The sequence below is a fragment of the Pan troglodytes genome, chromosome 5 (genome assembly GCF_028858775.2).
Source record: "Pan troglodytes isolate AG18354 chromosome 5, NHGRI_mPanTro3-v2.0_pri, whole genome shotgun sequence".
In the NCBI taxonomy this organism is placed as follows: domain Eukaryota; kingdom Metazoa; phylum Chordata; class Mammalia; order Primates; family Hominidae; genus Pan; species Pan troglodytes.
The window spans coordinates 21917027-21930421 of record NC_072403.2 but is presented as its reverse complement, the minus strand read 5'-3'; positions in this window follow the sequence as shown (position 1 = coordinate 21930421).

Below are 13395 nucleotides of genomic sequence, written 5' to 3'. Positions count from 1 at the left end.
CATGTGGAGTAGTAATATTGCAATTTTGCATAAATACTCCCTGAACAACAGACAATAAACTAAAACCAAGTTCTTCATTTTTTAACAACTTAGTCTCTGATGGAATAGACTTTATAATAGTGTCAGGAGACCCACAGGGTAAGTCAACATTTGCTCATTGGGGAATCCTATAGCTGTCCATGGTGTTCTGGAGTGCTTGACCAGATGCAGAGTCAATAGGTCAAAGTGACTGACCCATACTTGTGGAAGATAAGCCTGTGCAGGCTTTGGCTTCCAGGGTTCAGGTTAAAACAATAAAAGACCTGTACTCTGACCCTCTTTATTCTGTGTCACGTTGGAGAAGGGAGCAAGGTGAGCTTCTCTGGATTCAGCCTTCATTCTGGAACAGAGTGAAAGGTGAGTCTTGGACATACTTTCCAAAGGCATCAATTACACAAACTTCCAAGGAGTATAAGTCATAACCTTAGGAGAACACCTTGAGCAAATTAATCCAAGGTGGAGGAGCTTCCATCCTGTTTCCTTCTCAAAGTTCTGAGAGGGGCTGAGCAGCTGATGGGAACTCTAATTTTGTCTCTTGGGTGCCTCAGTGTCTCCATTACTCCCAGCATGGCAGGCACAGTAAGAATGAAGAATTTTCTCTTTCCCTCTCCATATCTCCTCCTTTAAGTTCTCTGGTTAAATAGAGGTAGGGGAAGAATAAGCAGGGCTGGTATTCAACCAATAAGCCCCTTACCAATTATTTACCTCCCACTGGTGGTCAGATTGGTCAATGTCCTGCTTGTTATGCATTTTTTAATATTATCCCTGGAAATAAACAACCTTTTACAGTGGCCACTCTTCTCTGCCTTCTGTTTTTTGGTTTTAGGTTTTGTTTTATTTTGGGACAGGGTCTTACTCTGTTGCCCACGCTGGAGTGCAGTAGAACGATCACAGCTCACTGTAGCTTCGACCTCCTGGGCTCAAGTGATCCTCCCACCTCAGCCTCCTGGGTAGCTGAGACTATAGGTGCCTGCCACCACACTGGGCTAATGTTTTTTTTTCATCTTTGTATAGACAGGGTTTCACCATGTTACCTCGGCTAGTCTGGAACTCCTGGGCTCAAGCAATCTCCCTCCCTCTGCCTCCCAAAGTGCTAGGATCACAGGCATGTGCCACCACGCCAAGCCTCCCTTCTGTTCTTGAGTAGCTGTGAGATAAAACTGTTTGCAAGAAATAAAGGAGAGAACTCTTTACTGAAGTTTTTGAAATGAAAAATCACCTAGCTTACCAAAGTAGGAGTATAAAGCAGAACTGGAGTGAGTGGGGCTGGTAGGAAGTCCCGGAAACACAGAGGACAGCCATGGGGGAGGAGCACACAGCAGTGGTTCTCCACCTGGGTTGCACATTGGATCACCTGAAGCTGGCTGGGGCCTGGGCAACAGGATTTGTAAAACTTTCCCAGTTGTTTCCATGTGCTGCCCAGGTGGAGAACTACTCCGCAGAGCTATCTTGGCAGAGGGAAGGCTGAGAACCACAAATTAGAATAGAAGTATAAAGACATGTCTGGCCAAAGAAATCTCAAACATGTAGGCAGCAATGCCTTAGAGGCACAGACTCATGACAAGGGCATGGGTGCCTTTTCAACAATTATACTGTAGCCTGTGGTTAAGGGTATGATAAAAGGAAGCCAAGAAAGTCCAGTGAAAGCAAAGATAAATCCTTTCAACACAAGGTGGAATGATCAGTGCTTAAATAATCAAAGGGTACTTTTAAAATTATATTCTTAAAAACTCTTTCATCTTAAAAGGATTTTAGATTTACAGCAAAATTGGGGAGCTAGAGCTTGCACATATTCCTTTCCCAGTTCCCTGTTATTAACATATCACTGTGGTCCATTTGCTACACTCCATGAACCGATATTGGTGCATTCATATTAACTAAAGTCCATACTTTATTCAGATTTCCTTAGTTTACAGTTAATATCTATTTCTGTTCCAGGGTCCTCTCCAGAATGCCACGTTACGTTTAGTCATCGTGTCTCCTTAGGCTCTTCGTGGCTATGGCACCTTCTGCGACCCTTCTTGTTTTTCATGGCCTTGATGGTTTTGAGGAGTGCTAGGTATTTTGTAGGCCGTCCCTCAGTTGGGACATGTCTGATCTTTCTCCTCATGGTTATATGTGGTTGTGAATTTTGGGGAGGAAGATCACAGAGGTGAAGTGTCATTTTCATTGCATCATATCAAGGCTACGCACTATCGACATAACTTATCACTGTTGAGCTTGACCTTGATCTCCTGGCTGAGGGGATGTTTGTTTGTCAGGTTTCTCTGCTGCAAAATGACTCTTTTTTTTCCCCTTTCCACACTTTGGAAGGAAATTATATGCATAGCTTCTACTTAAGGAGTGAGGAGTTAAGTTCCCTGGTCTTGAGGGAAGAGTATCTACGTCAATTAAAGAATGATACATAGTTGTGTTTGTAGCCACCAACAAAATGCACAGAACCTTTTCCCAATCCAGCCAGGCCCCATCGTTGAGGTTGGGCTTTTCAATATTCTCACTCCTCTGACAACTAGAACCTGACCGCCTCTGACTCAGACCTGCTGCTGTGGGTCCCATTTTTTCTGCCATCTTCCTTCTGCAGCCCCAGCATTCTTACCACAGGGCAAGGTGGTACTCCGATGCCTGCGTTCATTGTCGCAAGGCATTCTCCCTGTCTCCATGTCTTTTCTCCTTTTCTAAAGACAATGATTATATTAATTAAGACCCACCCTACTTCAGAATGACCTTGTCTTAACTTGGTGATATCTGCAAAGATCCTATTTCCAAATTAGGTCACATTCACAAGTACTAGGGATTAGGACTTCAACATATCTTTTGGGGGGACACATTTTAACTCATACATTATCTAAGGCTACACTGCCTACTCTAATTCACTAACATGTACTAGTAGAAGAAATCTTGACAATTTCTTCAGAGCTTCTCAGCATAATGTCTTCATTCTTACACTTTAGCAAAAAATCGAAATCCTGTGGCTCAACTTCTGAGATCTGTTGTATAAATAGTATCTTGCGTGGTGCCCAATAAATAAACACCTTTCTTTCTCCTACTGCAAAACTTGGTGTGTATATCTGGTCTTACCGCACCAGGCAAACAGACCCTAGTTTAGTCTGGGATATTGGGAATAATCTTATTGCAGGTAATAGGACCAAGATAAGCCAAGGTGAAACAAAAGGAAAGGTATTTTGAGATATCTGGGGTCTCAGTGGAGTCTCTCCAATAAAAGGTACCAGCTTCAGCTATTCTTGGGCAAATTCCATGTATTAATTTTACTGGTTGAACAGATTATATCACTAATTAGACCAAGATTTGATCTTGATTCAGAACTACCATTCCTAGACTACAAGCCTAACCCTCACTGGCCTTGTCACAAAGAGGAAACTGCTCAAAGAGGCCAATGCAAAACCCATCCCGGCCACTGAATCAACCAAGCCAAGGATCTTCTGATGAGATTAGGTCACAGAAGCCTCCATATTGATGAAGGATCCCATCCTATCCTCAGCAGTCTAACTTTAAGACTGTCACATTTTTAGGTTTTTAAATAGAAATGATGATGAGCTACTCCAGCCAACCATGCCTTAATATGAACCACTGTGAAACTGACACTAGAGGTTGATGAGAGGTGCTGTAGATTTCAGAAAAAATGAAAACGTGAAACAGAGCGGGGACTCCCCTCTTAGGGACCTGTGCCCACCCTCCAAGCATAGAAATGAAGGAAAATCTTGAGTTTCTTCAAGTGAAATTCTAGGTACCTAGCTAGCCCAGAAAAGTAAATAAGCAACTTGATAAGCAAAAAGGTTAATTGTAGCCTAAAACGATAGCCATGGAAGCTAGAATCATGGGATGTTTGGTTCCCCCACAGAAATTAAGATAATATCTTAACACATGTTTCCAGAGTTGCTTTCCAGAAACTTGACCCCCACCAAAGGGATCTGCCCACCATAGACCTCAGATAAGGGGGACCTAGGGACTGAACTCTGAGCCCCATTCTTTGTTCTAAATTTCTTCCTGAGGGGCCTGGAGAAAGTCACACCCACGAGCTAGAATCAACATTCTTTTCTGCTGACCCTAAATTTTTAAATAAAGCTTTTGCAAATCAGAAAATCCTTGAATCTACCTATGACTTATAGCCACTCCCCAAAATATCCCACCCCTTTAGTACAAAACCAAGGAATAAGTGCCATGTATTGATTTATAACTGTGTCTGTAACTTCTGCTTTCCTGAAATGTGCCCCTAACCTACAAGCCATCAGGGAGGTCAGGATTTAAGCATTGGCTGCATAGTCCTCCTTGCTTGGTGCCCGATAAATAAACACCTTTCTTTCTCCTGATGCAAAACTTGGTGTGGATATCTGGTCTTACTGCACTTGGCAAACAGACCCTAGTTTAGTTCTAAAAAAAAAAAAAAAAAAAAAAGGGACTCACATTTATATTTTATAGATGAAAGACTGAGGAAGAGAAAATAATCAGTTGTTTTTAAATTTGATTTCACATGTAATTTCAGACCTGCTTAACTGCTGCCTGAAACGTATTCAGAGATGAAAGTACAGAAGAATTCTAGCCTAAAGCCCAACAGCAACCGTGGAGAGTCCAGGAACCAACTCATCAGCCCTGTCAGAGCCCATCAAAGATGAGATGTCTTCCAATTGTGATGAGGTTCATGATTGTCTTGAAAACCAAAACACAGCAAAAAACAAAGACCACAGAGAAAAGTATGGCAGCTGAGCAAGCTGTGAACTGTTCCTGTTCGGAAACCTCCTGCAGGTTAACCAGAGTTGGAGCATAATTCCATCACTTATAAAGTGGAGCTGCTTCAGACCTTTCCGAGGAGCAGTGAAGTGTAATGGCCAGGTCAAAAATCCCAGTTCTAAAACTGCCCAGACCTTGGGCAAAGAAATTACTTAATATCTCATAACCTAGTTCTCTCATCTATAAGATGAAATTATTAATGAAACAATATGTATTCTTATAGGATTGCTGTAAGAATTAAATAGGGGTACAATATGCTAAATGTTTGCTATTATGTATATACCATGTGCTAGATATGCAGCTGCTGTTCCCGCCATGTACAAGATAAAGCACCTCTGAATTAGGGATGTTTGTATCTGTTGCATCTTTAATCCAGCTCATAGACATGTCTACCACCTGGACACACACTTGCCTTGTCCAGTACAATTAACTCAAGCACTGTGGATCGAGATTGTTGCATGGTATTAGGTTAAATCTAGAAGTAAATGGAGGCTCATCACCAATGGGTGTCGGAATTCTCATATTCCTCAGGTTAAGAATAAAAATGTAGCACAGCTCCAGAAGACTTAACCTCATTCCAGATATGAATGCATGCCACGTGACAAGGTCAGAGCAATATGGTTTCACATAGGTAAATGTAAATACCAATTAAAACAAGTAAATAAAGAAAGAGGAGAAAATACCCTTTGTTCTTATTGTTTTCCCTTTTGTGTTTTAGTTCAAAAATTTTCGAGGTTCTTCTGACTCTGGTGACTTAGGGTAGAAGGGACAATTCAGAGAGCTCCAAGAGGACATAGAAGAGCCTTGTCCCCTTGTGAGGCAATGGCTACCAAAATACTTAGTAACTAACTCGGTGCTTTTAGGGGGAAATTTGGGATTATGTCTGAAGAAAGCAGCAGAGGAGATCTACATTAAATAGGATGCTGGCGCTGAAATTTGGGGACTCTCCTTCAGTTCTTAGGGTTTAGAATTACCCAATAGGGCTTTCCTTCTCTCCTAACTAAAAAGACTCATTTCACAGCCTGATTTTTAAAATTCTTTCACATTTAATCACCTAGGAGTCAGGGCCTCTACAGCAGATCAGAACATTTGCAGGATGTTAATGACCATTTCCTGTTCATTTTTTGACTCTGCAGTGAAGGCTTTTGTTTCTGTAGCTTTTCCTGCTGTTGGCAGCCCTTACACACACACACACACTCTCTCTCTCTCTCTCTCTCTCTCGTTCTCAGGGGTTAAAGTCAGCCTCTACTCTTTGTTGAGGGAAAGAATACATCTCTCTCTCTCTCTCTCTGTCATTCTCTTTTTAGAGGTTTTGGCCAATTCTGCTCTTCACCTCCATACTCCCTACAGACTGCTCCAAGCCACCCCCAGGAGATGCAGTGTTTGTGAAGTCAAACTACTGGGTAGGCCCGCCTTACCAGGGCAAATTATATCCTGTAGACACACACATGTTTGCATAAACATACACAGTTTTGTCCAAATTATGTTTTTAATTGCATAAAGGGCAGTCTCAAAGGGAAAAATGATCACAGAAGGGCAGCAGGTAGCCAGAAGGGTATGTCTGTCCTGTTACATGGCCTTGGTGGTGTGGTGCCCCATTGTTGAGAAAGAAGGGGAATTCCTACATTAGACTTACTTTTGACTCTAAAGCAAGAGAAGTGTGAATGTATAAGCCTTGAGACAATGAGCCCACACCCTCTTAGATTTTAGCACAGACAAAAGAATGGAAACAATGAATTTCATTCAGAACAACAATGGATCTGATCCAATAGCTTGAGAAGGGGACATTTCAGAAGAGCAGGAGCTCATGGGACCTACCAAGGACAGACAGGACACTTTAGCTCTCATCAGAGTCACAGGGAGCAAGAGGGGAGTAGCCCACTGCTGGGTGCATACAGCACAATGCTAGCGAATAACGGAGAGAAAGCAGGATTACTCTATTCACTTTCTATTTTCTCTACCAAGGGAAATAAACTTCAAAGTAGAAAGGATAAGATGAACATTATTAAGAAAAAATAGGTCACAAGATAGTAGGAGGATTTCAGCCTTAAAGACTTCAAATTGACAGCTCTGTGGGGCCTTTTAGCTCAGCTGGAACTACATTTCCCAGAATCCCCTACCCTGCATGGTTCCCGGCAAGGCCCCAGCAAAGAGACATTTGCACCACAGTTGGAAGCCAAAAGGGAAGCAGCAGCCTTGTTCTTTCCCCGCTCTGAAGGTGGGAGGAGGCTCACCAGGGCATCTGAGGCATGCCGCTGGTCTGCTGGCTCATGTTGTGGGCCTGCAGAAGCAGCCAGATGATCCACTCCTTCAGCTCTCAGACCCAGGCAGGACATGTTTAGGTCCTTGAGCCAAAGGGGCCAGACTTGGAGACAGCACAAGGCAGAGGACAGCTCCAGTCTGTCCTCACTTCCCTGCTCTGCATCTGCCTTGCCACCCTGACCTGCTGCCCTGCAGAATTCAGACTCCAACACCAGATGTAAGACAAGCGTCCGCAAGTGCCTGAAGTCAAATCCCTAGAATGAATTCTTGATTCCACCTAGTATTTGTGTTTCAGTTTGAATCCCAATGGATATAGATTATAACCCAAGGAACTAGAGAAGTTGCAATTGTAATGATGAACTTCTTTTGATTTTATTTCAGAAATCAGCTCAGCACAGAAGAGATGAGCATGTGTACTACTTTCCAAAAGAGGAAGTGGATTCAGAAAACTACTTATTTTGATGGGTCAGTGAGAAAACAACAAAAACAACAACTCTGTAAACTACTTAGAGGTTTATTCTGAGTGAATATGGTGACCATGGCATGGAGAACATTATCAACAGGTTCTGAGAAAGTATGCCTGAAGTGGTCAGGTTACAGTTTGGTTTTTATGTTTTAGGGATACAGGAACTGTAAGTAAAATCATAAATAAGTGCATTAAAAATGTACATTGGTTCAGCCTAAAGAGGCTGGATGTTTTGAAGGTGAAGTGAGGCTGACAGGTCATAAGTGGATTCAAAGATTTTCTGATTGGCACTTGGTTAAGAGTTAAGCTTTGTAAAGCCTTGAAGTCAGTAAAAAAGAATGCTTGAGTTCTAAGGGGAGCTGTGGAGACCAAGGTTCTTGTTACGTAAGTGAAGCCTCCGGGTAACTGCTTTCAGAGAGAATAGGTGGTAAATGTCTCCTTTTGGACCCTTAAAGAGGTCAGAGTCTTAATCTCCTCTAGATCTGGGAAAGGCTGAACCGTATTAAGCGAGATTCTCTGCAGTTCTCTGCAGTTCCCCCCAAAAGATGGCTTCACAGTGCCATTTCAAAATATGTCAAAGAAATATATTTGGTAGTAAAATATTTTTATTTCCTTCAGTCTGCCATGTGATGCTACACCAGAGTCAGGTTGGAATTTGGAATTTTATTGCCACAAAGAGTCTGTTGTGTCAGTCTTATGATGTCTGTTTTAATGTTAATGCTGGTCAGTGGTGCCTGAACTCCTAAAGGGAGGGAGTACGATGAGGTGTGTCCAACCTCCTTTTCCATCACGGCCAGGAATTTGGTTTTCAGACTTCTCTGGGATCCCCTTGGCCCAGAGGGGGATTCATAATCGGTTAGGGGGCTTAGCATTTTATTTTTGTTTTACAGATTTTAGTTCCCCCAAATTCTCAAATAGAATTTAAACCTATGGATTACGAACAATCAAAGGAAAAAATGAACATGGTGATAACTAGACACAAACATGGATTTATTACAGATAAATTTTGTCTAACTCATTTGATTTGGGGCAAGAGTGTTAAGTCAGTATATCAGAAGAATTAGATAGTTATTACTATAACCATAATACTCACAAGGAATTTAACAAAAATTTTCTCACATTCTTCTTAAATATAGACTAGATTCTAGTTAAGTAAAATGTATAGCATGGGCTGGGCATGGTGGCTCACGCCTGTAATCCCAGCACTTTGGGAAGCCAAGGCAGGTGGATCACAAGGTCAGGAGTTCAAGACCAGCCTGGCCAACATGGTGAAACCCCATCTCTACTAAAAATACAAAAATTAGCCGGGCGTGGTGGCACACGCCTGTAGTCCCAGCTATTGAGGAGGCTGAGGCAGGAGAATTGCTTGAACCTGGGAGGCAGAGGTTGCAGTGAGCCAAGATCACACCACTGCACTCCAGTCTGGGTGACAGAATCTCAATGTTTTCAAGTCTTCCTAAAAGGAAGGGGTCCCATTAAAACCACCTTTGCAAAAATTGTAGCAGTGAGAAAATTATGGCAGTCGGGGAGATCTGACCTAGCCAACCCCATCTTGCCTTTTGCCTTCAAGCTGCCCTTAGTTATTCCTGGGCTTAGGCCAAACTAACTTTGGGCGATATTTAGTTTACAGTTTAAATGATAATAGCCCTTCCCCAAAATTCAACTGCCTTTGTAAAGCTAATGAGAGACCAGCAGTGTAGGAGGATAGAGGAGCCTGAATTCTGCTAAGGTGTAGACATGAATGATTGCCAGCCATTATTCTGGAGGTCACAGGCTATGCAACTTCCCCTATTACTCCTGCAGATAACATCACTATTGTAGAACCTAAGATTGGCCCTTTAAGATATCTTTTCAGGTTTTTTGCAGGTCTGACAATCATTGGCTCCACCTGGACCCACTAACCACTCCTGTGGCCCCACCAGAATGACTGAGTGCATAGGAGGACCATTTCCCACACCCCTGTGATTGCACCCCCAAACAATCAGAGCAAGCACCCATTGCCTAGCCATCCCCACCCCTTAGCCCAAACTACCTTTGAAAAATCCTGGCCCCTAAATTTTCAGAGAGATTGATTTGAGTGATAACTCTGTCTCCCATGTGGTGTGGCCAGCTTCATATCTATTAAACACTTTCTTTATTGCAATGCCATGGTCTGATTTTATCTGTACACTAGGCAGGAAGAATCCATTGAGTAGTTACACCCTTTGCCTCTATCCTTCTCCTTCCTATTGGTTAGATTAGGGATGTAATGGCTGGAGCTCCAGCAGCTATCTTAACCCATTGGGTGGTCTTAAGATCATGTTATGAAGCCGAAAGAAAGTAAACCCTTGGGTCCTTAGTACCTGTCACAGTTGCTATACTAGCTGTGTACTGCTGGTTTGCAGGTTTACTTTAAGTGAGAAAGAACTAAACTCTTATCTTATTTATTTATTTATTTTCTGTTACATGCAGCTGAACTTAACCCTAAATGATACTGAATGTAAACGATGCTATTGTGTCAAAAAGTATGTCTCAGACTAGAGGAGGATTTCCAATGGCTTTGTATTTGGCCAATATTTTTATTAGTTCACTTAATAAACACATGAAAGATCTTGCTATATTTTCAGAGGAAAACTCTTGGAGGCACAATTATATTTTAAATAATAGATAAGTATTAAAAAGAGATCACAAGAGAGGGGAACCATGGGTCAAAACTAAAAAGATAAAATGTCATAAGGATAAATATGAAGTCTGGCTTAGGGCTAAAAAATGACTACAGCTTGTTTGCAAGTTGAGAGAACCTGCCTGAGAACTCTTAATATTCAAAATAAGCAATATAAATACAGAGTTCCACTATCCTTGTGCTAGTATTATGTTAACACAGTCCTGGATATTACATTTTCTAAAAGGTCATTGTTGGTTCAGAGTGATAACTTGAATGCACATGTTTATCTCTTCTCCCCCATGGACCTTGGTGTATCAAGCAGAGCTGTGCATACATATTTTTTTTGTCCTTTTTAATGGTATACGCTGGTGTTTTCTGATCTTTTGTCAATTGGGACACACCTATTGCTGAGTTCCAGTCATCCATTTACTCATAAATTCATTCATTCACTTAACACTTGTTGAGCACCTATTTTGTGTTCTGCCTTGAGACTGTATTGATATATTAGCACATGGCCACATAGGGCATCAAGGATGAATAACAACAGTATTTATGAAGGAAGACTCTTCCTTCCCCTCTAATCAGGCCTTTAACAACCCTAATCCTGGAGGCATCAGAAATAGTGGAGAGGAGATAGAGGCACAGGGAAGTAACAAACTACATTCCACTTCTTTGCTGCTGGTGCCTGGTCTGAAGGTCCAGTCTGAGCTGCAGGGGAGAGAGAAGCATTGTGTCAAGTGTAAGACTAAAACTTAAATCTCATACTAAAACAGGCATTTGAATGCTTAAAAGATTTTGGCTGATATGCTGGAAAAAAGAAAAAAACAAAAAACAAAAACCGTCTGCTGAGTTTAAAGATAGTAATGAGGAAAAAAACAACCCAAAGCTGTTTTCTGGTTGTGCCCTATATGTTCAGCCTATTCAATGAACCTTGAGTATATACAGAATAGGAGGAAGAATAAGACAATAAGACACCAGAAAGAGTGATTGGAGGAGGGGAGTGGGTGGCTGGAGTTTGACAGGGAAGGAAACACACTTGTATCTTTTGAATTCTGTACTGCATGCAGGTATTGCCTATTCAAGAACCAAATGATTTTTTTTTAAAGGACTTAGATGAAAAGGTGGACAAAATAGAGCCTCTTCAGAGGAGAAAGCCTGGAAGGGCACAGGGTCTATTCCTCATGTTAAGAAGGAGTGGTTGATAGATTGGAAAATGTTTGCCTAGACTTGGGGGTGTGGGGATGGGAAAAATGGGTGGTAGATGGAAGGTATTTGAAGATCCACCTTAGTCTATGTTTATTTAGAAGACAGGACTGTCACAGTAGGTAGTTAGGCAGACATGAGCAGGGCAGGAGACGGTCCCCTGAACCAGGATTGTCAGGCGACCATCAGGTGATAGTCAGGCGGTTGTTAAACTGCCTCTCTAAAATAATAATGGGTTGCAGCCAGCGTCAGGGAAAGGCAGTCTCCCAATACACAGAAAACACCTGAAACTGGTGATCAGCAGCTTCCCAATAAGATCTCAGGAGTTGAGCAAGTGGGCTTAAGCATGCACACTAAGAGGCAAAATGGAGGCGTTTACCTGGTGTATGCCCTCTAGTGTTCCTCTAGGAACACTCTGCTGGTAACGGAAGAACCTCAAGTGATCATGAGCACAGCTTCAATAAACACACTGCACGTGCAGCCCCTCCCAGGTGCTGGCAGGCCACCGGGCACACGGACAGCCCACCCCAAGGGAAGAATCAGGAGAGAAGTAATGCAACCCCCTGGAAGCATGCCAATGTATACAACCCCAAGTCAAAGGTCAAATCGTCATGCACATGAATCTCTCAAGTCGCCCACTTGGCTCCCTTCCAAGTGTACTTTACTTCGTTTTGTTCCAGCTCTAAACTTTTTAGTAAACTTCCACTCCTGCTCTCAAACTTGCCTCCGTCTCTCCCTCTGCCTTATGCCCCTCGTTGAATTATTTCTTCTGAAGAGGCAAGAATTGAGGTTGCTGCATACTCGTATGATTTGCTGCTGCTAACAGGACTAAGATCAAAGAGAAGATACCATAGAGTTGTAAATATTGAGTCAATTTCACTTTCCTTTTTAGGTATGAGCTTCCATCATGGAGGGATTAATGACAAGAGGTTCTATTAAGTTTGCCCCTTTGAGTGGAAAGTAGCCTAAACCACTAAAGTCACTTTCAACCTCATTCAATGACAGTGGGGTTTCAACTTGGTATACACATGAGCCTCACGTCTTTTTGATGTTAATATCTGCTTAACACTGTCTTCCTAAATCCCCACTGTCCATTCTAGTGACTGCTCAGGTTCAGTAATTGCAGCAAAAGGGACAGAGGAAGAAAGGGAATAGTGGGACGATTCTAACACACCAACTCCAGTCAGCTAGTTGCGCTCACTCAGAACCAAGGAAGTCTGAAGGAATTCCATGTGCTGCTACGTACACTAAGGAGGAGGAATCCATGTCTATCAAGGACTGTGAAGGGTCTGAGATTTTACCCTGTTTGCAAGCTAACAAGTGAGCCTGCCACAGTTTCATCGATGCTGGCAGAAGACATGAGACTCCTAGGTTAGAGATAAAGGACTTTATCACTCATGGCCACAGTGGTTTCCCTTGCTTCTTAAGTCCCGTGAGGGCAGTGCGGAGGCAGGCCCAGGTGGATGGGTGTGGTACACATAGTGGGTCTGAGAAAACTCAAGCAGAAGTCCCCAAACGTATAAGGGGGAGGCCGTAGTAAACTTACCCAACCTTTGTCCCAGAGAGATATGTTATCTATTTTATCGTAGTCAGAAAACCAATCTGTCCTCTTCCCTGGAGAGACTTATATCTTCTGTGGCTCTTTGCCCTATAAACATCCTTGGAAAGATAGTCTGGGATAGAATCTATCACAAGATACGTAGAAGCACCATAGAGAATTGCCCCAACAGTGTCTCCTTATATGGGTGAAGTCCTGGACTAATCTATTTGTGTCGTGGTTGGATGTAGAACTGCCAGCTGGCTACACAAGTCTAAGCTCCAGTTAATATTTTTTGGACCAAGGAAGCAAAGAAAGGCCTTAGGTTTGGACAAACCTGGATTAGAATCTTAGCTCTGTCATTTAACAGATAAGTTATTTGCTTAGTGTCTCTGATCCTCAGTGTTCTAATTTGTAAAATCAAGCCAATGATACTTACCTCATAGTGTTGCCATAAGGATTAAAATATATTATATGCACAACTGAATACATGTTAGT